At 47.5% G+C, this 25,880-nt stretch overlaps 1 protein-coding gene and 1 pseudogene across 1 annotated transcript in view; both read left to right on the top strand.

Moving 5' to 3' along the window:
* The window catches only part of LOC144122983 (chymase-like), a 239,161-nt gene that overhangs the window by 31,817 nt on the left and 181,464 nt on the right, over positions 1–25,880 (top strand). The window lies entirely within an intron of this gene.
* On the top strand, positions 7,554–9,751 carry LOC144122982 (uncharacterized; annotated as a pseudogene).

Genomic DNA, 25,880 nt, shown 5'->3' with positions numbered 1-25,880 from the left:
AGGCACAGACCAAAGCCTTGACGGCATATCAACGTCGCTTGCAAGCGCCTACACTTTTAAACCACTTGCAAATACCATTCGGCCTCCGCCGCTGTTATGGTACGCTGTTGTACCGCCTGTGGGTGGAAGTGGCGTTCACAAACGCCTATTCCCATCTCTAATGGCACACTCTCCAGCGTGTGAGCAGTGCGGTTGCTATGAAACCATCGGGCACCCACTCTGTGACTGCTCTCGTTATGAGCGACAGCGTACCTTCCCGGCTGCTATACTCCACCGCTTGGACTCTTACCCTGTTAGGGAAACCAAGATTCTGGGGTCTTGGACAAAACCTTCATCACAAAGGACAGCGGTGAAGGTGCTCGTGACATTCTTAAAGGGCTCGGGGTTGAGTTCCCGACAATACATTCTTAGCTTTAAGTGTGCGCCGTTTGACCTCCTGTCGTAGCGATCGATGGACACGTCAAAAAGTCTTTTCGTTGCCGCTCTTCCTTTCCTTTTTCCCCTTTGTTCTCCTCCCAACAGGCAGGGTAGCCGACTGAGCATCGCCTGGATAACCTTTCTGCCTTTCCGTCCTTCTGTTTCTCACTCTTTCTTGATGAAGAAGCCTATTTCTTCCGAAATCAAGATCAGCCCTGAAGACAGCAGCTTGGATCTAGGCGTCGTACTTCGCCTCTCGAGCGGAGCAGAGAAAACTGGAGAAACTGTTCAACAGCAGAAAGAAAATCCTGCGGTGCTATGCGCAGCATAAATATTCTGACCTGTCGGGCCGACTCTCGCACTAGAGCTTCTTCTCCCATGATTTCGACGTTACAAATATTTACAATCCGTCGCAGAACACCGCGGCAATCATTACTGAAAGTTGCAATAAACCGCTTAATGACGAGGGTAGAAAACGTAGCGCAAAAAAACAGGGACTCAGAAAGACAACACACACAGCGCTAACTTCCAACAAACGTTTATTTCGCAAAAGAACGGTAGTTTTTTATACCGACTTATCATACCAGCATTATCAAACCATGAGCTAGCAAAGCGTATCAGCCAGAAATAAGAGCTCCTTTGGCAACAGAGCGACTGAAGGGCTATTCACACATTTATCTTCCAACTTCGAAATCCATTCCGCTTCAATTATTTCTCGTGTTAAGCGGTTTTTGTGCACATTTAAGACCAGGCATTTTTTGAGGGTCGGTAAGCAATCACACCCACGGAAATGGGCTGAAAAACCTTTCCCACACATATCCGTTACGTCACGCCCATGTTCCCTAAGTCTATCGTTCAGGCCTCTGCCTGCTTGACATACGTACTGCTCGCCATAGGAAAGATTTATCTGGTATACGGCGTTTTCAATGCAATCAACAAATTATTCTTATGTTTCTTTGTACAGCCAACTGCCTTTTTCCATTTTGACAAATTTTCCCTGCACTATGCCTCAACTTTTTGGGGGCTGAAAAAAACTCTCTAGCTCCCGAACGCTACGTTATTTTTTTTTTGAGATTGTGGGGAAACCGATGAAAGTAAGGGAGGACGGCAACTTCTTCTTTCTTACGCGTAGCCTCTAGGTTTTCTTGCGTTTTTTTCTCGCAGAGTTTTTTTAGAACGTTTTTCCGCTACAGAGACCAGAACATGGGAAGGGTATCCAGCGTTCTCTTGCCGCTTGCACTGCTGAGAAAAACTTTCAAGCACGATTGCGGGCCGGACTTCATGACAGAATTAAGAAATTAAATTCAAGTAATGGATATTTTATGAGCTTAGAGTGCGCTGAATGAAAACGTAAGAATGGTTTTTCGCCTGGAGGTTTGAAAATCTAGCATGTCCGAACATGATGCAGTATGATGATGATGCCTATGCCACCCTATGTTGATGCCACCCTATGCCTGCGAACTTATTAATCTCATCCACCCACCAAACCTTCTGCAGCCCCCTGCTACGCTTGCCTTCTCTTGGAATCCACTCCGTTACCCTTAAAAACCAGCGTCTATCTTGCCTTCGCATTACGTGCCCTACCCAAGCCCATCTCTGCCTCTTGATTTCGACAAGGATGTCATTAGCCCTCCTTTGTTCCTTCATCCACTCTGCCCGCTTTCTATCTCTTAACGTTACACGTATCATTTTTCTTTGCATATCTCGCTGCGTTCTCTTTAACTTGAGCGGAACCCCTTTCGTTAGCCTCCACATTTCTGCCTCGTAGGTGACTACTGGTATGATACAGTTGTATGCTTTTGTCTCGAGAGATTTTTAGCATATGCCTCATGAAATAAACTCAATATTCCTTGAGAGTTTTAGTATAGCTGGATATAAAAGAGACCCGGTTTGGAGTCGTCTAAATTGGCACTTCTCCGTTCTGTCGATACCTTCGGAGGGTCCCGCCAGTATCCTCCTGCAGAGTAAATGGTTTGTAATATTCGCGTAGAGATTAGCACAATGGGTGTGATTGCTGCGGTATAACCGGGGAATTGTATGGAACATGGGGATGGAATGGTCGGGCAGCCGTGTCAAAAATAACTTTCGGCAGCATGGTGCCCTGGAGGTTCTCATCGCGTACAGAGAAACGGCGTGTACAGCCAACCTTATTCCAGCAATCCTACGCTACAGTGAAGCGACCGTATGGAGGACGGCCACCTATCATCCGGAGACCGATGGCCTCATGGAGCACTTGAGGAAGACCATCATAGATGGGCTTGCTATGTGCATCGACGCCGCAGCAAAACCAAGTACGTCTGTAGCGGCGCTAATGAAGACGAAGTAGGGAGCGCCACCCGGCTCGCGCAGTATAGAACGCTTTCGGCAACCGGTCTGGCCAGCATCGTCAACAGACCGCTCCGCCGGCTCACCAGTCGCGGCTACCGGGACTCCAATACAAGTGGTTCACCGTCCACATCTGGTGACTTCGGACGACAGCTTCGACGCACGTCACGCCGTTCCCACCGGCTCTGCGCTCCTGTCCATCCTGTCTCTCCACTTGTCCTTGCCGCCGCACGCCCGCTCTTCGCGCCCGGCTTTCGGCCGTTTCTTTCCGCCACCATGTTCGCGCATACCATCACATCCGGTGAGCTTCTTCAGCCGTATCAGCGTTCCTTCCTTCCTCGGCTGCCCGGCCTGCCCACGTTTTATGTCAGGGATCCCGTTTTGTAGCTGGCGCTGCTGGACTCACACTTTCACATCCACCATTGTCCAGCCAGCTGCTGCGCTATCAGCACGCCAGCCGCGAACTCCTACCCAGTCTCCTGGCAAAGCTGCGGTTGTGGCCTCCTGACCCCGCCATTTACGCTGATTTCAAGAAAGGCCTGACGACGTACTTTGGCTTTGAGCTCCCGCCGCCTTCGTGCGCTCCTGTTCCCACCTGAGAAGCTGCGGCGCCACTCGACTCAGCAGCCCTGGCCGCATTCGCTCACCGAGCTGCTTCGGCTTTCCCCCCGCCCGCTCCTACGTCGAAGGCCCTCCCCACGCCGGTCTCTCCACCGTCGCTACCACCAAATGAGCTCCAACCGATGGTTCGGCAAAGGCAACTCGTGCAATCGTCGGTTCATTGCGACCAGTCTCAGCCCGCTACTTCCTCCTGGACCACCGTTTTTCCCCAGCTTGCTCCATCAGCCCCTTCCAGTGTTTCCTCTCCCAATGCATCCAGGGAAGTGTTCCTTCTGCCAGGTACTCCACTGGAGCCGCTCCCCAGACCGGTCTGACAACTACCGCCGCCACTGAATGTGCCCTCACCCGTGGTCCGGCAAGTGCCACGCGCGCACGCGTCGGTCTCTTGCCAACCTTGGCCACCAGCTGCCTCATACTACACCCCGATCTCTCCCAAATTTACTTTCCAGCCCCTACAGACAGCCATCCACCTGCGAGCGCCCGGCCTACAGCGCCTCCTGCCCAGCGCTGCTTGCCGACTGTCGCGCCTGTCCTCAAGCCATCACCAGAAGAATCCTCTCACGACCCAGGTCTCAACTCGCTTCTAGTCCTATGTTGTCCTGCCACCTCATGCCCATCCACGGTGAGCCCCATTGTTCTTTTCGCGGGGCGCGTATGCAAGCCACACCAGACCTTTGTCGCGCATCACGCGCCACCCGAACCGCCTGGCATGGATCCCTGCGCACCTGGCGCCTTCTCAAGTGACTGTGCCTCCTCGAGAGACAACACAGCCATCGAAGGCGGTGCCATGCTTGCGACGCATTACGGCGTGCCCCATCCAACTCCGCCAATGGACTCAGCACTACCGCTTTCTACGTTCAGGACTTGTGGCCTGTGTTACCAGCAAGCGGCCCCAGCGTCACAGTGGAATTACTTTTGCAGACAGCCGGTCCACCCCGTAGCCCGCTTCGCCTACTTCCTAACAAGGCAACCCGTGCCCCTTTAAACAGACCTCAAGCCCAGTGCCATCCGCCCTTGATACGCCATCACCAGCGGCCGAGGCATCGCCTTCCTTTCTACGGCTGTGTCTTCTCCACCCCATACTACCGTCCGCACCGACTGGGCCAGGGCACATCGCACATCTCCCGTACATCCCCACACAGCTGCATTTCCTGTATTGGCGCTTCTCGGCCCACTTAAACTCAACTGCCGGCCCCACCCATGGGCCTTACATCTCGAGTACGCCCAGCTCGCAGCCAATACGTGGATGACTATTCCCGCCAGCTCACTCCGTCATCATTCTCATCCTTTGGCTCCCCTCGCCCTTTGCGAAGCAGCCAGGCTCGACTGCCTGAATTTGCTTTACCCGCCAGGCGGCCTTCACGAACCAAAGTGTTTCCAGAACTTGACCGACCTGTCGAAACTTGTACATACCGTTTTTATTTTTTTCCTTTATCGCGAATCGTGCTAGGGGGGGGGGGGGGGGCATCTGTAGAGGCGCTGATAAAGAAGTATGGAGGGCGTAGAGGCTCGTCGCGCAGTACAGACTGATTTCGGCAAGCGGCCTGGCCAGCAGCATCAACAGCCCGCTCCGCCGCCTCACCAGCCGCGGCTACCGGAACTCCTATAAATGTTCACCCTCCACATTTCCTCCTGTAGTACATCACCTTTGCCTAATAGCACCCCTGTAACGAAGTCAACCAAAGACATGCCCCTCAACCTTGTGCTCGGCAGGAAAGCTGCGACCACCGCGGCGCTATGACTCCGCATATTACCGAAGAATAGAGTATTCGCCTCTCGTGCTCTCATGTAAAGCGCCATTTAGGAGCCCTTGAGGCAGCAGAAATAAATGCGAAAGCACCGATGTCGCCACTTCCCTACAATGTTCAGAAATTAGACGGCTCGGCCGGCCGCGCAGAAAAGATGTGACGCCAAACACAAGCCAGGTGATCAAGTATGGGTGCGTGCGCTGATGCGGCGACGAGGACCTGGCGAAAAATGTTGCGCATTCATTTCAACGCTATAGGATTTGGCGGCGACTTGGCGGACCTAGTTACGCACTCGTTCCAGGAATTAAAAGGAAAGTTCTATATGGCAAAGTTTATTTACCTCAAACGCTCGCTAGAGAACTGGTCATAGGCTAAGTGGACTTCGAACGTGTGCCAATTTTGCGTTTAAATACGGCACGCCGGTAAGGAAGTGAAACCAGAAACTTTTGCACCGCCGACAAAAACCAATAAATCTGCTGGTGATGAAGGAAACGTTTCGCTCAAATACGTATACTTCCAACGCAGTAGCCATAGCAGTTTGGTGCACTTTCCCATAAAGGATACATCTTCATCCCTTGCATATACCATCGCCGTCTGTTCTTTCATTTTCTGGCAAGATCAAGCTTGAGACATTATTTGCGTGTAAGATTACTGCTTCTATGTATTTATTCTGCGTTTCTGGAGCCTCGTAATTATCAGTTTTTATCTATTTTTTCCAAAAGCAAGCTTCCCCTTTTAATACCTGTAACAAATGACCGTGAACAAAAACAGCTGTTCTGCTACGTAGTGGAGCTTTGCTGCAGCTGGAACGTGGCTGTATTATGTACACAAAAAAACATTAAAAATGGGGATTTCCGATATTCATGTCAAACACGTTGCGAACTTTAAGACGAGAAGGCAGCACAGGGGTGAATTAGGCCTGCTGGATCTTAGTATCAAGGGCTTATACCTTAAAAAGTATTCAGTTAATCAAAGTATTGAGTTAATCAATCTGAGCACATGCCATAAATTGAATATAGGTGCTTTCAAACACTTCTTAAGCATTTGTCACTCTGTCACCCAGCAGAATTCGTAGCGTCTCGAAGACTATCCTAGAGCAAATTTTTGTGCCATATTTTCAAGAACCTGAAGGAGGGCAGGCGTCAGGCGGGTAGCAATATTATATACCCTCATTTCATCCGTCAGCAAAAAAACGCTTTGCTAAAATGCATTTCGCACACTATGTATTGGCATCATTTTAATTTTGCATTTTCATCCCTATGCTTAATTTGCAATACGAATACTTTCTAAGTATGCTAGGAGTAATAACTTGAACATTCTTGCAAATGCATGAAAAATTCATTTTCGGTCGGCTTATTATATTTGTTATATACTAAATATATACTAAAAATATACATTCAACACATTAGAAATACACTACACATATATAAATAATACTGTAAGGAAAGACTTCAAGGGAGACGTTTATTCCAGCCCGCTGGCAAAGACGTGCTCCCAGCGAACAGCACCAAGCGATGTCGATGGGAATGTACAGTGCATGAAAAGAGGATGAAGTCGCAGCCAGAGAGGCGACGACGACGAAGCGCATAAAGTGCTCACACTAACTCACACTAACATCACTGCTCACACAAACATCGCCGAGGTCCACCAGTCAGCAAGCATATGTCTGGCTATAGAGGAAAGCCGTAAAAAGTCGGAGTTCCTGGTAAGGCCAACAAAAGGAAATTCTTCTAACTGGTGGAATGCGGACTGTACAAGAGATTACAGGCGGAGGAAGGCAGCATGGAAAAAGCTTCTTCATAACCAATGTCTGAATAACTGGAGTGATTATAAATTTATTGAAGCCACCTTTAAACGCACAGTTTCTGGCGCGAAGGAAAAATATGACTCAGAACACGTCGATTATCTCTCAAAGGCGGGCAACCGACGTGCACTATTCGGTTTTCTACGGTCTAGGAAACAGCTCATGTCCTCTCATAATTTTCAGTCATTAGTTATGCAACCTGAAGAAGCTATCCAGGCAGTTGAATTAATTGCCACAGGCCTGCAAAAGCGGTTCTCGTCTTCATACCTGCCAGGTTTTACGATTTTATCGTAAAGTGCCCGATTTCCAGCGTTTTTTTACGAGTATCGTAATGTCGCTCTATTTTTACGATTTTTGTTTATTTTTGTCGTTCAGCGGCTGCACACCATACATTCTGGTTCTGTGTTGGCAACACTGAGGCTTTTGGTAGCTCGCAAACGGGATAGCCATCGTCATCACCACCATCGCGTTCATGCAGGAAGGAGAGTACTTCCTCGCATTCTTTCTTCTGTTGTGTTTGCCCGTTTGAAATGGTGCGTTTGATGCGGTCATAGCCGGGCTTGTTAGGCCTGTTGTGTTGCCGGCGGCGTTTTGATTTCCGCGGCGTGCAGCGTTGTTGCTGCGGGTGTCGTTGTAAGATGTCCGGCAAGTAGTAGTTTCAAGTGTTCATACCAAGTTATTCGACGGATTTTCCGTGCATTCAGAAATCTCGCAAGGGTGAAAAATATGCTTTCTGCACTGTCTGCCGCTGTGATCTGAACATTGCGCACGCCGGTCGTCGGGACATCCTCCTGCATCTCGGAACAAAGAAGCACAAGGACTCGGCGCAGATCGTTGACACCAACGAGAAGCTCGGTGGATATTTTAGCGCTTCGGTGGACCAAGGCACTATTCGAGCGGAATGCCTTTTCACAGCTTTCCTCATCGAGCACAACGTGCCATTCACTGCTGCAGACCATGCGGGAGACCTCTTCAGGAAAATGTTTCCGAACTCCAAAGAGGCAGTGGCCTACGCTTGCGCTCGTACAAAAACGGCTGCAATCGCCAAGGAAATGGCCAATCAACAGGTCAGTAGTGTTGTAAGCTGTCATCAATCCGGACCGTTTTCGGTCGCTACCGACGGGAGCAACGACGCTGGCAATGATGCAAAGCTCTACCCGATTGTTGTCACATTCGTCGAGGCCATTGTTCGTACTGCTTTGCTAGCAATGCCTACACTCGAGGGAGACTCAACTGGACGGAACATTGGTGCACTTGTTGTAGACACGCTGAAGGCCAACAACGTGCCTGTACGGAACTGCGTCGGCATGGCGTGCGATAACGCGCCAGTGATGATCGGATATAAGAATGGGGTTGGTGCTGTTCTCAAAGAAAACCATGAAAACATTGCCATCCTTGGATGTTGTTGCCATTTAATCAATTTGGCAGCTCAGAAGGGTTCGGCCTGCCTTCCTGTAAGTGTGGACAAGGTGCTGATTGATGTCTACTACTACCTGGAGAAGAGTTCAAAAAGGAAAGACAAACTGAGAGCTTTTCAATGCTTGCGTGATGTAGAGTAAAAAAAAATCCTGAAACATGTCAACACTCGTTGGTTATCTCTTGGTAGGAGCTTGAAACGGCTTGTTGAGCAGTGGCAGCCACTGCTCAGCTTCTTTGACAGTGAAGTGAAGCCATCGAAGAAACCCTTGGAATCACCAAGTGAACAACGAAATCCAGAGATGGACTCTCCGAAGTCGACGCGGACAGCAAAAATCGCACATTAGAACAAGCGTCCAAGGCTGGACATCGACTAAGCTCCTTCGCAGCAAGCTCTGAAGCAGCAAGTGGCCAAGGTCTTAAATAGCCAAGAAAGACTGTTCATGTTCCTTTCATCAGATGTCAACAAGGCATACTGCGCCTTCTTGCTGTCAGACATACCAGAATTTGAAAAGACAAACACCTTTTTGCAGTCTTGAGCTCCCCAAGTACATGTGCTTCTGGAAGTTTTGAACAGCCTGCTCAGGGAGATTTTACTGCGGTTCGTGAAACCATCTGTTATTAAGAGTAGTTGTGAGCTGACAGATATTGATTACAAGTCATCTGGCAACCAGAGGGATGATGATGACCTTGTAATCGGCAGCCAAACTCTACAAATCTTAGAAAGGCTGAAGATTGCTGACAAGAAACAGTTTCTTACACGAGTAAGAAGATTTTTTGTGGTGGTAAGCGATTACATCATACTGAAATTCCCCTTGAAGTCAGAGATTCTGAAGAAAGCAGAAGTGGCAAGGCTTTCCAGCATTGTGACAGCAAAGTTTGCTGATGTCAGGTACTTCATCAATCGCTTTCCAATTCTCTTGCCAGTTTCTGAGGGGCAGGATGATGACTCGGACCTGGATGACATCCAAGCCCAGTTAAGCCGCCTTCAGCTCGAAGAACTTCCAGTACAAGTAACTACACAGGTGCGGATAGACGAGCAGTGGCATGCTATTGCCAGTATTCAGGACATTGACCGTACTTTTAAGTATGATAAGATCTCAAAAGTTATGTTAGGGATTCTGACTCTCCCACACAGTAACGCAGACTGTGAAAGAGTGTTCAGCAAAGTGAAGAAGACTTGCACTCAGTTTCGCTCATCCATGTCAGAAAAGAGCCTAGAACAGCTGTTAGTTGTGAAATGTAAGGAGTCTGTAGTCTGTCACAATCAGGTGTTCGACAAGGACTTTCTGAGGAAGGCAAAAGCAGCAACATCCTCAGTGTTGTCCCAACCTTCCACTTCGAAGACATCTTTCTGAAGTTGTTTGCGTGATGTATTGAAACACCAGTTGAAGTTGCTTTGTTTTCATAGCCAAATAAAAAATTTGATGTAATAAAACATAATTTTAGTATTTTTCACCGAATTTTAGTATTTCTTGGCATCCTCTATAGTAGATTTAGCATCGTCGGGTTGGCAGGTCTGCGTCTTTACTACCTTTGCGCCCAATGTTGTTTGCACCAGTCGTGCCAAATGATAATGCCTCACAAGTAAATCTATCAGAGCTTTCACAAGTTGTCCAGAGATTGCCAGCTGCTGCTCCTAGTCCTGATGGTGTTACTACAAAGATGCTCAAGATTCTCTTTGAAGAGGCTCCCAACTCCTTATTGCACCTAATAAACTACTCTCTCAAACACGCTTGGCTACCTTCTGAGTGGAAGCTGTCCATGGTGATCCCTTTACTTAAAAATCAGGGTGGAGGTTATGAATTGGATAATATTTGACCAATTTCTTTAACATCTAACGTGGTAAAGTTGATAGAAAGGGTGTTACTAATTCGGGTGTCATCCATTGTAGACCGCAAAACTATACTCAGCCCGTGCCAACTCTGTTTCCGGCCACGGTGTTCGATATGGAATGTACATGCTGATCTTGAGAGCAGAATTCTCCTTGCTCGTCGTCAACGCCTGGTCGCGGCTTTGGTTACGTTAGACGTCGCCAAAGCTTACGACAGTGTAGAACACTCCATCCTGATACATAGGCTACAGTCTCTTCAATTCCCAGATTACATAGTTGCATGGATATCTGCATTTCTTTATAACAGGGAATTCTTTTGCGTCCATAATGGTGTTCATTCAGAGAGGTACAGACAAACGCGAGGTGTACCGCAAGGAGCTGTTCTTTCTCCTGTGCTCTTTAATATTCTGTTGAGCTAAATTCCTCTCCACCGCCATGTACGCACTTACGTCTTAACGGACCACATTGCGTTTTTTGCTGCTGCGCCGGATATACATTCCCTGTATGGTCTGTTGCAGTCATAACTGAATACACTTGAGCACTGGTTGAGCGCATTACACCAGAATTTAAATGTTGACAAATGCGCCACCCTTGTTTTCCCTCTATACACTCCTGTAGTGGTCTCTCTCACTTGCCAGTTAAAAATAATACCGCAGGTTCAATCCCTAAACTACCTAGGGGTCATTTATGGCAACAAACTCACCTGGCGACCTCACATTGACAATGTCGCGGCGAAAGGGGCTCGTGCCGTGGGCATGTTACGGAGATTATGTCATCACCGGTACGGCATGCGCAGAGATGCACTATTAATGATCTACACTGTGTATGTCAGGCCAATTTAAGAATTTGGATCAGTGTTGTTTTCAGGCTCGGCTACATATAAACTTCTTCCTCTTGTCCTTTTAGAGAGAGAAGTACTTCGCATGTGCCTCGGCCTTCCAAAATTTGTGGCTATCAATGTGCTGTACCTTGAAGCCGGCAATCCACCTCTCTTATCACGACTTTAATTTTTAACTGTGCAAACTAACCTCAGGATCTATGAATCCCATTTCCACCGTTCCCAAAGCATTTTCTGTTGTCAGCCAACCTGCTTTTTTGGTGTCCCCTGGTCTCGTTTCAAATCCCCTCAGGTAGTGTTTGTGGAAAGATTACTTCAGCCTATAGATGTAAACATTTATGATATCCTTCGGGCGCTTCGCAATGGGCCCGCTATCTACATTGTTTTAGACGACATGCTTCCAAAAAATGCAAAACTTTTGCCACCGAGTATTCTAAATGGTCTTCTAGAAGATCATCTGAGGACTCTTCCGACAGGTATAGCAATAGCCACTGACGCATCGCAATGCAATGAAAAAGCAGGTGTGGGAATATTTTGCTCGCATTTAGACTGGTCCTTTTCACTACGCCTTCCAGATTTCACCCTATTTTTCAAGCAGAGTTTCTAGCAGTTGTACTTGCTCTACGTAAGCTAGACCCCTCTATTACAGCAGTTGCAGTAATTACTGATTCTTTATCTTTGTGTTCGTCCCTCGCTGCACATGTTGACGGTCCCATTTTAACAACTTTCTTGTCCCTACTTCCTCCGCATTTGAGCCTTGTTCATTTAGTATGGGTTCCCGGTCACAGCAGTGTGACAGTAAATGAGGTTGCTAACAATCTCGCAAAGGCTTCCCTCAGCGGCCCCGTGTTGCCAATCATCCCGGCTACAGCCTATATTACAGCATCTAGATTTCGGCGACGTGCGTTTTTAAGCACGCAAGAGGCAACACTTTTAACATCGGCGGATTATGAGCACCTAAATATTATTGGAACAGGAAAATTTGTTGCTCTCAGCAGCTTGAAGTATCACTGACGAGGCTGCGCTGCCGCATCCCCCCTCTAAATTTCTATTTACACAAGTCGGGTTTGGCGCTCTCTCTCCTTTGTGCATTTTGCCATGAGCCTGAATCTATAGAACATTTTTGGCTGTATTGTCGCCGATTCAACTCCCTGAGAAAAAGGTTGCTGGAGGAGCCCTTGCAACATCTTGGCCTTAGTTTGAGCAGCCTGCTCTTGCTATCATTTGACGCCACCACATTTGGGTTCAGCCACAGATCTGTTTGTACCGCTGTTCTAAATTTCCTGATAGAAACTCACCGACTGCCTTGATAAGTGTTCCAAACTTTTCTTTTCTGTCAATTATTATATTTTGACTTAATCATTATTAATTATTCCCTCTCTTTATTATTATTCTTATAATTTTGAAATCAAACCTCTCATCCTTTTTCTGTTCATGACGAAGAATTCACCGGTGTGGCGCTCCCACGTGCATTTCCTTTTTATTAACTGCGTTCAGGTGAATAGTGACCGATTCGTGGCCGATCCCCCAGTGTGGGTATGTGCCACCTTTTGATAAGCTAACAACAACAACAACTGCCCGCGCGGTCAGAAGCGGCCAGCCTGGCCGCGATTAGTCCGATGCAAAGCGCCGACTAAAAGGCTTCAGGCGGGAAACGTGGACAGTTTCAGTCCCGCGGTAACGGCGGTCCGGGGTAGGATCAACAGGGGTGACGCGGTAGTTCACTGGTGAAGTTTGGTTGAGCACCAAGTAGGGACCAATGAAAGGAGGCTGAAACTTGTCACAAAGACCAGGCGTCCACAGAGGGGTAGAAAGCAAGACTTCGTCTCCAGGGTTGAACGACACAACGCAATGCGTCATGTCGTAGTGACTCTTGCGATCCTCCTGGCAGGCGTGAGTGCTCAGGCGAGCAATGTGGCGGCATCGGGCCACGCGGGAGAGAAATTGTTCGGGGAGAGACGGTGAGGAGCTCGCAGGCGTCGAGAAGATAGAGGCGTCGGGAAGGGTAGTGGGAGAACGGCGGTACACGAGGAAAAACGGGGAGTAACTAGTCATCATCATTATCATCATCATCATCATCATCATCATCAGCCTTACTACACCCACTGCAGGGCAAAGGCCTCGCCCATGTCTCTCCAATTAACCCTATTCATTGCCAGCTGCATCCACCCTTTGCCTGCAAACTTCTTAATCTCATCCGCCCACCTAACCTTCTGCCGCCCCCTGCTACGCTTACTTTCTCTTGGAACCCACTCCGTTACCCTTAAAGACCAGCGCTTATCTTGCCTTCGCAATACACGCCCTGCCCAAGCCCATTTCTTTCTCTTGATTTCGACTAGGATGTCATTAACCCGTGTTTGTTCCCTCACCCACTCTGCCCGCTTCCGATCTCTTAACGTTACACCTATCATTTTTCTTTCCATGGCTCGCTGCGTTGTCCTTAACTTAAGCTGAACTCTTTTCGTTAGCTTCCACGATTCTGCCCCGTAGGTGAGTACCGGTAAGATTATGCTGTTGTACACTTTCCTCTTGAGGAAAATTGGTAAACTGCCACTCATGATCTGCGAGAATTTGCCATATGTGCTCCACCCCATTCTTATCCTTCTAGTTATCTCCCTCTCATGATCCGGATCAGCTGTCACTACCTGCCCTAAGTAGACGTATTCCGGCACAATTTCTTTTCTCTCGCTGCCAATTGTGAACTGTTGTTCCCTTGCTAGGCTGTTGAACATTACCTTGGTTTTCTCCATGTTAATTTTTAGACCCATCGATCTGCTCTGCCTGTCTAACTCGTTGATCATGATTTGCAGTTCACCTCCTGAGTGACTCAGCAAGGCAATGTCATCAGCAAATCGCAGATTATTTAGGTATTCTCCAGTTATTCTTATTGCCATCTGTTCCCAATTCAGGCCTCGAAATACCTCCTGCAAACATGCGGTGAACAGCATTGGCGAGATCGTGTCTCCTTGCCTGACGCCCTTTCTTATTGGAATTTTATTGCTGACTTTATGGAGGACTATAGTAGCTGTGCAGTTGCTATATATATCTTCCAGTATTTTGACATAAGGCTCTTCTACCCTCTGATTACGCAATGCCTGTATGACTGCTGAGGTTTCCACTGAGTCGAATGCTTTCTCATAATCAATGAAAGCTATATATAGAGGTTGGTTATATTTTGCGCATTTCTCTATCACCTGAGTGATAGTGTGAATATGATCTATTGTGGAATATCCTTTACGAAAGCCTGCCTGATCATTTGGTTAATAAATAAACGCAAGGTAGCCGACATAAGGAAGTTTAATATGGAGAGAATCGAGCATGCTATAAAGAACGGAGGTAGCCTAAAAACAGTGAAGAGGAAACTAGGCATAGGTAAAAACCAGATGTATGCATTGAGAGACAAGCAGGGCAATGTCATTAGCAATATGGATAAGATAGTTACCGTAGCCGAAGAGTTCTACACAGACACGTACAGTAGCCAATGTAATCAGAGCGCTAATGAGAAAGACAGCAGCGCACAGCAATGCGTCATCCCGCCAGTAACGAAAGATGAAGTAAAGAAAGCCTTAGAACCAATGAAAAGGGAAAAAGCAGCTGGGGAGGATCAGGTAACAGCAGATCTGTTGAAGGATGGAGGGGACATCGTGCTAGAAAAACTAGCCACCCTGTATACGCAATGCCTTATGACCTCGACTGTACCAGAAGCTTGGAAGAATGCAAACATTATCTTAATTCATAAGAAGGGAGACGCCAAGGACTTGAAAAATTACAGGCCGATCAGCTTACTATCAGTTGCCTACAAAGTATTTACTAAGGTAATCGCTAATAGAGTCAGGGCAACGTTAGACTTTAATCAACCAAATGATCAGGCAGGAGTAACTAGTGGTTCGTTGCAACGCGGAATTGTAGGCAAAAGTGACAAAAGGAAGGACTGCGTCCCAATTCCGGTGGTCAGGTTCGACGTACATAGCAATCATATCTGAGAGTGTGCGATGGAACCGCTCTGTAAGACCATTGGTCTGTGGATGGTAGCTGGACGTCATTTCGTGAAGTGTAGAAGCTTGCAATACATTAAAATATACTAAATAGATAAACAAAAAATAGGCAAACTATGAAATTAAGTTATCAAAGTCCCCTTTGGCTTAAAAATGCGCTGATCAGTACTGGATGATACTAATCAATGTTGGCAGTAGCAGACGTAATGACTGAACTGACTATAAGCAACAGGAGACAGACAACCCCAGAGAAAACGCGATGTCTTCATTAAGTCTATGACAATGCAAGGTCACGTGCCGGGAACTGAACGGGAAAGATGTGTCCTTACAGGAAATGCCGACGGAAAGTGACTTCAGAAAACAGGACCTGCTCCGAAAAGCTGGATACTTGGCTTGGATTATATATACCCCCCGTGAGAAGACGCATTGTCCTGGCCGGTGAGGCGCTTTTTGCGCAAAGACTGTGAGCCCCCAAATTTTCGCACAAGTGTCGCAGGGGTCGCTTTCGCATCTGGGGTCTGTCTAGAACCGAATTGCTAGTCGTAACTGCGCCAGGCATCGGTCAGTAGTCGAACTATCAACCAAAAAGTACATGGGCGTCGATGGGAGCTGGTCGGCCTTGCCAGTCGGGGTGCTTTTCGCTGGCATGTTCAGGCCCGGAGGTGCGCATGGCGCCCTTGCCGGTATAATGCTATCACACATTCCACACGTAATTTAAATAGGTGGGGATTGCCTTTCTCCTAGAATTTAACCTAAACGAATGGACGAAAGAAAAGGGAGAGTTTTTACTGTTCCCAGAAACGTGATTTCGAGCACTAGGTTGTTATACGGCAGCTTGATGTGTACTGAAAATATGCATACGCTGACTACCCATTTGTTAGAATTGAAGTATACTTTGGACGAATTAATTTCGTATTTACGAAAGCACACTTTAAATACATTGCCAACATGCAAATGCGTTTTTGCGAAACGCGATTTCTAGCACGAGATTGTTCAAAGGCAGCTTGCAGTGTGCTGGAAATATGTTTACGCGGACAGCTCATTCGTTAAAAGTGAAGTCTGCATTGGACGAATTAATTTTGTGTTTACCAAAGTAAACTTCAAATACATTGCCAACATGTCATTTCCCGAAAGGCGATTTCGAGCACTAACTGTTCAACGGCAGCTTGAAGTGTGCTGTAAAATCTTTACGCGGTGAGCTCATTCGCTAGAATTCAAGTATACTTTGGGCGAATTATTGTCGTATTTGCGAAAGTACACTTTCAATACCGAAACACGATTTCGAGCACTAGATTGTTCTACGGTAGTCAAAAGTATGCCTAAAATATGTTTAAAATGACTGTCTGTTTTTTAAATTTAAAGTATACTTCAGACGAATTGTTTTCATATTTACGAAAATACACGCAGCGATGGCGTAGAGGTAGAACATCCGCCTCGCGTGCAAGAGGACCGGGGTTCAAATCCTGGTGCCGCGCAATTCTCCACCGGGTTAAAAAAAATCCGCGTGTCGATGGAATTGCATAACCAGGCCTGGAGTGCGGCCTGATCTCGGTGACGAAAACCGACAACGCACTCCCTCACCAGAGCAGGATTTGGCCACCCTGGTGTAGTACTTGGCCACAACCTTCTATGATCAAACCAATTAACCCTCGGCCCTCAGTCCCCAGCGGCTGCAGAGCAACTGACCAAGGCGGCGGTCAGACCTGTGAAGCAGCGGAGGGTGCTAAGAATCTCTGGCTCCGGACAGGCCGCCATTGGAATCTGAACCTGGCAACGTTTAACGCTAGAACTTTAGCTAGTGAGGCTAGCCTAGCAGTGCTGTTTGAGGAACTAGCGGGAATTAAATGGGATGTGATAGGGCTTAGCGAAGTTAGGAGGACTGGTGAGGCGTATACAGTACTAAAGGACGGACACATACTGTGCTATCGCGGGTTAGAGGATAGACGAGAACTAGGTGTGGGTTTCCTCATTAATAAGGATATAGCTGGTAACGTAGAGGAGTTCTACAGTATTAACGAGAGGGTAGCAGCTATAGTAATTAGGCTGAATAGGAGGTACAAGCTGAAAGTGGTGCAGGCCTACGCACCCACATCCAGCCATGATGACCAGACCGTTGAAAGCTTCTATGAGGACGTAGAATCAGCAATGAATAAAGTAAAATCGCAGTACACTGTACTGATGGGCGACTTCAATGCGAAGGTGGGCAAGAAGCAGGCTGACGACCACGCAATAGGTGACTATGGGATAGGCTCTAGAAATAGCAGGGGAGAGTTATTAGTCGAATTCGCGGATAGAAATAATTTACGGATCATGAATACCTTCTTCCGCAAACGAGAAAACAGGAAGTGGACCTGGAAGAGCCCCAATGGTGAGATTAAAAATGAAATCGACTTCATACTATGCGCTAAACCTGGCATCATTCAGGATGTGGCCGTCCTCGGAAGGGTGCGTTGCAGCGACTATAGAATGGTAAGGTCTAGAATTAGCTTAGACTTGAAGAGGGAACGGAAGAAGCTAGCGAAGAAGAAGAACATTAACGAGTTAGCCGTAAGAGGGAAAGCACAGGAGTTTAGGATAGCGCTGCAAAACAGATATTCGGCTTTAACTGAAGAAGATGATCTTGATGTTCATTCAATGCACGATAACCTGACATCAATAATTACGGAGTGCGCAGTAGAAGTAGGCGGTAGGACAGTTCGAAAAGATACCGGGAAGCTATCTCAGGTGACGAAAGATCTGATTAAGAAGCGCCAAAACATGAAGGCATCTAACACTACCGATAGAATAGAGCTAACGGAGCTATCAAAGTTAATAAATAAGCGCAAGGTAGCTGACATAAGGAAGTTTAATATGGAGAGAATCGAGCATGCTATAAAAAACGAAGGTAACCTAAAAACAGTGAAGAGGAAACTAGGCATAGGTAAAAACCAGATGTATGCATTAAGAGACAAGCAGGGCAATGTCATTAGCAATATGGATCAGATAGTTAACGTAGCCGAAGAGTTCTACACAGACCTGTACAGTAGCCAATGTAATCAGAGCGCTAATGAGAACAGCAGTGCACAGCAATGCGTCATCCCGCCAGTAACGAAAGATGAAGTAAAGAAAGCCTTAGAAGCAATAAAAAGGAGAAAAGCAGCTGGGGAGGATCAGGTAACAGCAGATCTGTTGAAGGATGGAGGGGACATCGTGCTAGAAAAACTAGCCACCCTGTATACGCAATGCCTTATGACCTCGACTGTACCAGAAGCTTGGAAGAATGCAAACATTGTCTTAATTCATAAGAAGGGAGACGCCAAGGACTTGAAAAATTACAGGCCGATCAGCTTACTATCCATTGCCTACAAAGTATTTACTAAGGTAATCGCTAATAGAGTCAGGGCAACGTTAGACTTTAATCAACCAAATGATCAGGCAGGCTTTCGTAAAAGATATTCCACAATAGATCATATTCACACTATTAATCAGGTGATAGAGAAATGCGCAGAATATAACCAACCTCTCTATATAGCTTTCATTGATTACGAGAAAGCATTCGACTCAGTGGAAACCTCAGCAGTCATACAGGCATTGCGTAATCAGGGGGTAAAAGAGCCTTATGTCAAAATACTGGAAGATATATATATATAGCAACTGCACAGCTACTATAGTCCTCCATAAAGTCAGCAATAAAATTCCAATAAGGAAGGGTGTCAGGCAAGGAGACACGATCTCGCCAATGCTGTTCACCGCATGTTTGCAGGAGGTTTTTCGAGGCCTGAATTGGGAGCAGTTGGGAATAAGAATAAATGGAGAATACCTAAATAATCTGCGATTTGCTGATGACATTGCCTTGCTGAGTCACTCAGGAGGTGAACTGCAAATCATGATCAACGAGTTAGACAGGCAGAGCAGATCGATGGGTCTAAAAATTAACATGCAGAAAACCAAGGTAATGTTCAACAGCCTAGCAAGGGAACAACAGTTCACAATTGGCAGCGAGAGCCTAGAAATTGTGCCGGAATACGTCTACTTAGGGCAGGTAGTGACAGCTGATCCGGATTATGAGAGGGAGATAACTAGAAGGATATGAATGGGGTGGAGCGCATATGGCAAATTCTCGCAGATCATGAGTGGCAGTTTACCCATTTCCCTCAAGAGCAAAGTGTACAACAGCATAATCTTACCGGTACTCACCTACGGGGCAGAAACGTGGAGGCTAACGAAAAGAGTTCAGCTTAAGTTAAGGACAACGCAGCGAGCCATGGAAAGAAAATTGATAGGTGTAACGTTAAGAGATCGGAAGCGGGCAGAGTGGGTGAGGGAACAAACACGGGTTAATGACATCCTAGTCGAAATCAAGAGAAAGAAATGGGCTTGGGCAGGGCATGTTATGCGAAGGCAAGATAACCGCTGGTTTTTAAGGGTAACGGAGTGGGATCCAAGAGAAAGTAAGCGTAGCAGGGGGCGGCAGAAGGTTAGGTGGGCGGATGAGATTAAGAAGTTTGCAGGCAAAGGGTGGATGCAGCTGGCAAAGGATAGGGTTAATTGGAGAGACATGGGAGAGGCCTTTGCCCTGCAGTGGGTGTAGTAAGGCTGATGATGATGATGATGATGACATTTAGTACATCGACAAGGTGCTAAAACCGCATACACAATTTTACGCATTTGAAGCGTGCTCGAAGTATGCTTTAAGTGACGGATTTTTGGTAAATTTTAATATTGACAGCGTGCACTCCACATGTTCGCTTAGCGCTGACTTGAACCACGCGCCGCCTCAAGAAGAAGAATAAGAAGAAGCGATCTGGAGCTGTGGTCAAGATAATCTTGAAATTAAAACTCTCATCCCTTTTCTGTTCATGAGGAAGAATTCACCGGTGTTGCGCTCCCACGTGCTTTTCCTTTTTATTAACTGCGTTCAGGTGAATAGCCCCCCGATTCTTGGCCGATCCCCCAGTGTGGGTATGTGCCATCTTTTGATAGGCTAACAAGAACAACAACGTCCGCCGAAGCCCGCCGCTGTCTCTTGTGATCAGTGATCTCCCGCATTCACACGTGATATCCTGGAGGTTTGGAGGTTTGCTGGGTAGCGCACCCCATGCCTAGGACCCCTCCAGGAAGCTGGGACTCGAGCCCGCCTGAATCCTTAAAAGTCGAAATTACGCCCACCCACCAAAGTAGCCGGCGGCTGCGAGGACTGCAACCAGAGTTCGGGCCTCGGCAGTCTCGTCCGACCGTGAGGACACTGACATCCGATTGAGCGCGACCATCAGTGTCCACACAAACCCCCGTCAGCATGCTGGATGCCATCCTTTTGCCGTCCGTCGTGCTGCAGCAGCCACGCGAGCCACCCACCCTTCATGACTTTCCAGGCGAGGACCCGGAGGACTGGCTTGAGAAGTTTGAGCGCATAGCCCAATACAACAGGTGGGCTGACGACTCGAAGCAGCACCACGTGTTTTTTTTTCGCTGGAGGGTGCAGCTCGTACTTGGTTTGAGAACCGATATGCCACAATAACAACATGGAGTTCCTTCAAGACTCAGTTTTTGCAGGCTTTTACCACCGTCTTCCGGAAAGAACGTTCCCAGCTGCTCTTCCAGACACGCGTCCATTACCAAACGAGAGCGTCCTCGTTTACTCCGAGGACATGACGATGCTCTTCCGCCGGGCTGATCTCAAAATGTGCGAAGAGAAGGAGCTGCGTTTTCTTATGAGGGGCATCAAAGCAGGTCTTCGCTGCGTTAGTTCGAAGCCCGCCCAGAACAGTCGCCGAATTTCCGAAGCCACTATGATGGAGAAGATGCTCGACATGCGACCCAGACAGTACGAGCTTCCGCCGTGGCTGATGGCTACCAGCGATGTCGATGCTTCTAGCCACGACGTCCTTCGGGAGACCATCCACACCATCGTACGCGAAGAGCTTCAAAAGCTCTTTCTATCCCCGCAGTCGCCGCAGGTTTCTTCCAATTCGGATATCATTCCTGAAGAGGTCCAACAGGCGCTCACGCCGCCAGACCCTCTTTAACCGAACACAACACCCCAGATGATGGCATACGCCGAAGCTGTTCGCCGTCCACCACCACCTCCAAATCGCGCCGTTACATGTTTTCACCGACTCTAAAGCAGCCCTTCAAGCCCTGCAAGCTGCGCTACGCCGCGGGTCGCAGGAACTTGTTGCTGAGATCCGTCTACTGTACCACGGCACCGTATCCAAAGGTCATAACATCATTTTTCAATGGCTGCCAGGACACTGTGGTATTAACGGTAATCACCAGACCGATGTGGCTGAGCGTTCTGCTCACAACGACGGACTTTCAGTGAGGATCCCAATATCAAGACCTGACGCTGCGTGTGGGCTTCGCCCTTTGGCGCTGGAGCTCACACTTTCAGCGTGGAACACGGGAGAGTTTTGCAACCTCCGCCTCAAGGCACTGGACCCTGGACTGCTCCTTCGTCTTCCACATAACTTAGCACGTCGCGAAGCAAAAAGTTATGCCGTTTATGGATCGGTGTTGCTTTTACCAACCACTATGCTTTCCCGATGGGGATGGCCGACAGTCCTGCCTGTGAAAGCTGTGGTTGTGAGGAGACCATAGCTCATCTTCTCTGTGAGTGCCCTGCATTTGCGAGTGCAAGACATACACTGTGTTCTGCCCTGGACCGCCTCGATCATCGCCTATTAACAGAGCAAAAGATCCTCGGTCCGTGGCCACAGCAGTAGACTGCCCTCAAGGCATACAAGGCTCTCTTTGCCTACTTGAGAGTGACTGGATTGAGTGACAGATTGTGACAGCGTTGTGCGTGTGTGTGTTAGGCTTTTTTCCTCTTCTCTCTTCCTCCTTTTAGTCCCTAATTCCTCTTCCCCAGTGCAGGGTAGACAACCGGAACCCCTTTATGGTTAACATCCCTGCCTTTCCCTCCTCCTCTTTATCTATCTATCTATCTATCTATCTATCTATCTATCTATCTATCTATCTATCTATCTATCTATCTATCTATCTATCTATCTATCTATCTATCTATCTATCTATCTATCTATCTATCTATCTATCTATCTATCTATCTATCTATCTATCTATCTATCTATCTATCTATCTATCTATCTATCTATCTATCTATCTATCTATCTATCTATCTATCTATCTATCTATCTATCTATCTATCTATCTATCTATCTATCTATCTATCTATCTATCTATCTATCTATCTATCTATCTATCTATCTATCTATCTATCTATCTATCTATCTATCTATCTATCTATCTATCTATCTATCTATCTATCTATCTATCTATCTATCTATCTATCTATCTATCTATCTATCTATCTATCTATCTATCTATCTATCTATCTATCTATCTATCTATCTATCTATCTATCTATCTATCTATCTATCTATCTATCTATCTATCTATCTATCTATCTATCTATCTATCTATCTATCTATCTATCTATCTATCTATCTATCTGTCTGTCTGTCTGTCTGTCTGTCTGTCTGTCTGTCTGTCTGTCTGTCTGTCTGTCTGTCTGTCTGTCTGTCTGTCTGTCTGTCTGTCTGTCCATCTATCTATCTATCTATCTATCTATCTATCTATCTATCTATCTATCTATCTATCTATCTATCTATCTATCTATCTATCTATCTATCTATCTATCTATCTATCTATCTATCTATCTATCTATCTATCTATCTATCTATCTATCAATCAATCTATCTATCTATCTATCTATCTATCTATCTATCTATCTATCTATCTATCTATCTATCTATCTATCTATCTATCTATCTATCTATCTATCTATCTATCTATCTATCTATCTATCTATCTATCTATCTATCTATCTATCTATCTATCTATACACCTGTCCACATTCGCAGCCAACCACTCCTTCCTCACCCTTCACAGGTCCTTCCTCGGAAGAGCGACATCTGGCGTACTGCCGATCAGCGCCCTCTGTGCTATCGCTGCGGCGCGCCCGGTCACTTCTACTGCAACTGTCGTTACCGACGTATTGGTCTGCAGGGATATAATGCCGATGCGCCCGACCGCAGCGTGATCAATGGCCTCGAGAAATAAGCGATTATCTGGCCTCGGCAACCGAAGCAGCACACTACAAAGCCCGCTCGCGATCTCCACGTCGTTTCTCGTCTCCACGACGTTCTTCCGCCGACATTTCGGGCGGAAGGTCTCCTAGTCCCCGTCAGGAAAACTTGAAGCGGCAACCTTTGGGGGGAAGGTTGCTCACCGGCGACACGTCCAAGATCCTCCACCGCTGCACAGACATTACCGACCGCTTCTACGACGCATCGACGATCACCAGCCCGATAACACGCCGCGCCGCCTCAATTCTCCAACGCAACGAAACCGCCTGGCGCCGCACCGCAGCCGTGAGCGGACTCCGCGACGTTCCCGTACACCTAAGACTACAACTGCTGATCTGGACATTTCAATCAATGATACCGACGTCACCGTACTTGTGAACACTGGCGCCGACTACTCGGTAATCAGTGGACCTTTGCCGTGATTCTGGAAAAGGTGACCACACCTTGGACGGGCCCACAGCTTTGTACTGCCGGGGGCCATTTGATCACCCCAGCTGGCGACTGCACGTCACGAGTGACCATCGAAGAGGACACGTATCTGGCCACACTTCGTCGTACTCGACCAGTGTTCCCGGGACGTAATCCTCGGAATGGATTTTTTGACAGAAAATGGCGCGGTCATTGACCTTAAATCAAAGTCAGTGACGTTCTCCACCGAGAACGCAATCCACAGTGCTTCCGAACGTCCCGCGGCTCTTTACATATTTGAAGACGTCACCATTCCACCCCGCTCGAGTGTTGTGGTATCTGTTGGCGCGAAGGCGCTGCGGAAGTTTGAATGCGTCGTCGAAAGCAAACAAATTATGCTTTTCGACAGCTGTCCTCCTGTCGCCAGAGGGTCGTTTCCCTCGAAAACGGAGGAACCGATGTACTGCTTACGAATTTTGGAGGTGAGCACCAACGCTTCAAACTTGGGACGAACTGCTCCCATACGTCACCTTCGCATACAATACGGCCGTAAAGGAAACGACAAAGATGCCACCGTTCCGTCTCGTTTACGGCCGCAACGTGACCATGACGCTGGACGCCATGTTACCGCATGTGGACGACATCGACCCCAATGTGGATCTTCACACCTTCCGGCACCTCGCTGAAGAGGCTCGTCAGCTGGCCAGAGTGCGGATTCTCGACCAACAATGCCGAGATGCCCAACACTATAACCTCCGGCGCCGTGATGCTCGGTACGCATCAGGAGACCGTGTATGGGTCTGGTTTCCCATTCGCCGACGCGGACTAAGCGAAAAGCTCCTCTGCCGGTATTTTGGACCCTACAAAGTGATCAGGCCAATTGGAGGCCTCAATTATGTGGTCGGTCCTGACGATTTCAGAAGCCTCGGCGATCCCTGCAGCCTGAGGTGGTACAAGTTGTCCGTCTCAAGCCTTGCAACAAGCGGTAGCGGTAGAGCAGCACTTTCACGCGCACATCATGCTTCTCCTAGTGAACTTTTGTTTAAACACACAGGCTACGCATCGGGACGATGCTCTTTATTTCCGGGGGGCCAGTGACACGATGCATTCCACATGTTCGCTTAGCGCTGACCTGAAGTACAGTACTCACGGATTGAAATAGGACATTCGGAGCGCGTGGCCGTCGCTTCATGGAGCGCCGCCCGTAGACGCTCATGGAACCAAGGTGGTGCATTGTGGTATGGCGTGAGAGGGAGAACATCTACAAAGCAGAATTGTTCCTTCCAGTAGCCAATCAGCCGGCCTGTGGTTTACCACATGCCTGCGTGGCACTGCAAGGCTAGCGCTCCGAATGTCCTACTTCAATCCGTGAGTACTGTACATGCCGTCTCAAGAAGAAGAAGAAGAAGCGATCTGGAGCTGTGGTCAAGACGTTCGTCGAAGCCCGCCGCTCTCTTGTGATCAGTGATCTCCCGCATTCACGCGTGAAAATGTATTTCGAATACCAAGCGTACAATTTCAGGAACGTATTTCTGGTATATTTTTTGTGCATTCATGAATACAAAACGTGTTTAAAAAAATATAAATATCCCGCCGTGTATTCCAAACCAATTAAAGGTTTTGCTAAGGGATACTTCTTACGACATATTCCTGTTTCATATGTTTTTGGACTATCGATGCAACACAACGCTTGAAAGCGCTCGCGCATATGATGTAGGGCGACATAAGCATCAAATGCGCACTCGTTGTGTCTACTCTTTCTTCGTCTCGTTTTCGAGCTTCACATAGTAAATGCAGTCTTCACCTTTTTTTTTCATATTGGGACCCACATTTCGGATCCAAGCATCCGAAGCCACGCAGATAGAACCCCGTCACTCGCCGTCGCAGAAGCGAGCGATGCCGGAGCAAAGAAAACACCTTGCTGCCTGAAACTAGCAGAAATCAATTTCATGGGGCGGATTCCGTCTCATTTCTCCTCGCCTGTAGTGGCTGCGGCTCGCAATGCACACAGAACGCTTTTCCTCCTACCTTGACGTTGCCTGTTCGCAGCAACAAGTACACGCGAGTTTTTGGCTCAATGGAAGGTCTCACTGCCGTAGGGTACATTGAAAAGACTGAAGGGCTGAAAAATAACGCTTGTGAAGTGTTTTAGTTCTAATACGTGTCACTAGGATACTTCTAATGGTTTCAAGGCGAAGACATGGTGCGACAACTGCCTATCAAAAACTATGTTCGCAGCTCAGGCCACGAGACTTAACGAATCTGACTTTGGGCTTCTGTTCAAAGAATCTCTTTCTACCTGATAGGGAAACTCACCCTCCATATTTTATGGCAAGAACATCGCTCGTGCATACTATATGGCGGCTGTTCCCACCATTTGTCAATTAGAT

The sequence above is a fragment of the Amblyomma americanum genome, chromosome 3 (assembly GCF_052857255.1).
Source record: "Amblyomma americanum isolate KBUSLIRL-KWMA chromosome 3, ASM5285725v1, whole genome shotgun sequence".
NCBI classification, from domain to species: domain Eukaryota; kingdom Metazoa; phylum Arthropoda; class Arachnida; order Ixodida; family Ixodidae; genus Amblyomma; species Amblyomma americanum.
The sequence above is the reverse complement of the archived record's forward strand: the minus strand, read 5'-3'. Positions and strand labels throughout refer to the sequence as shown.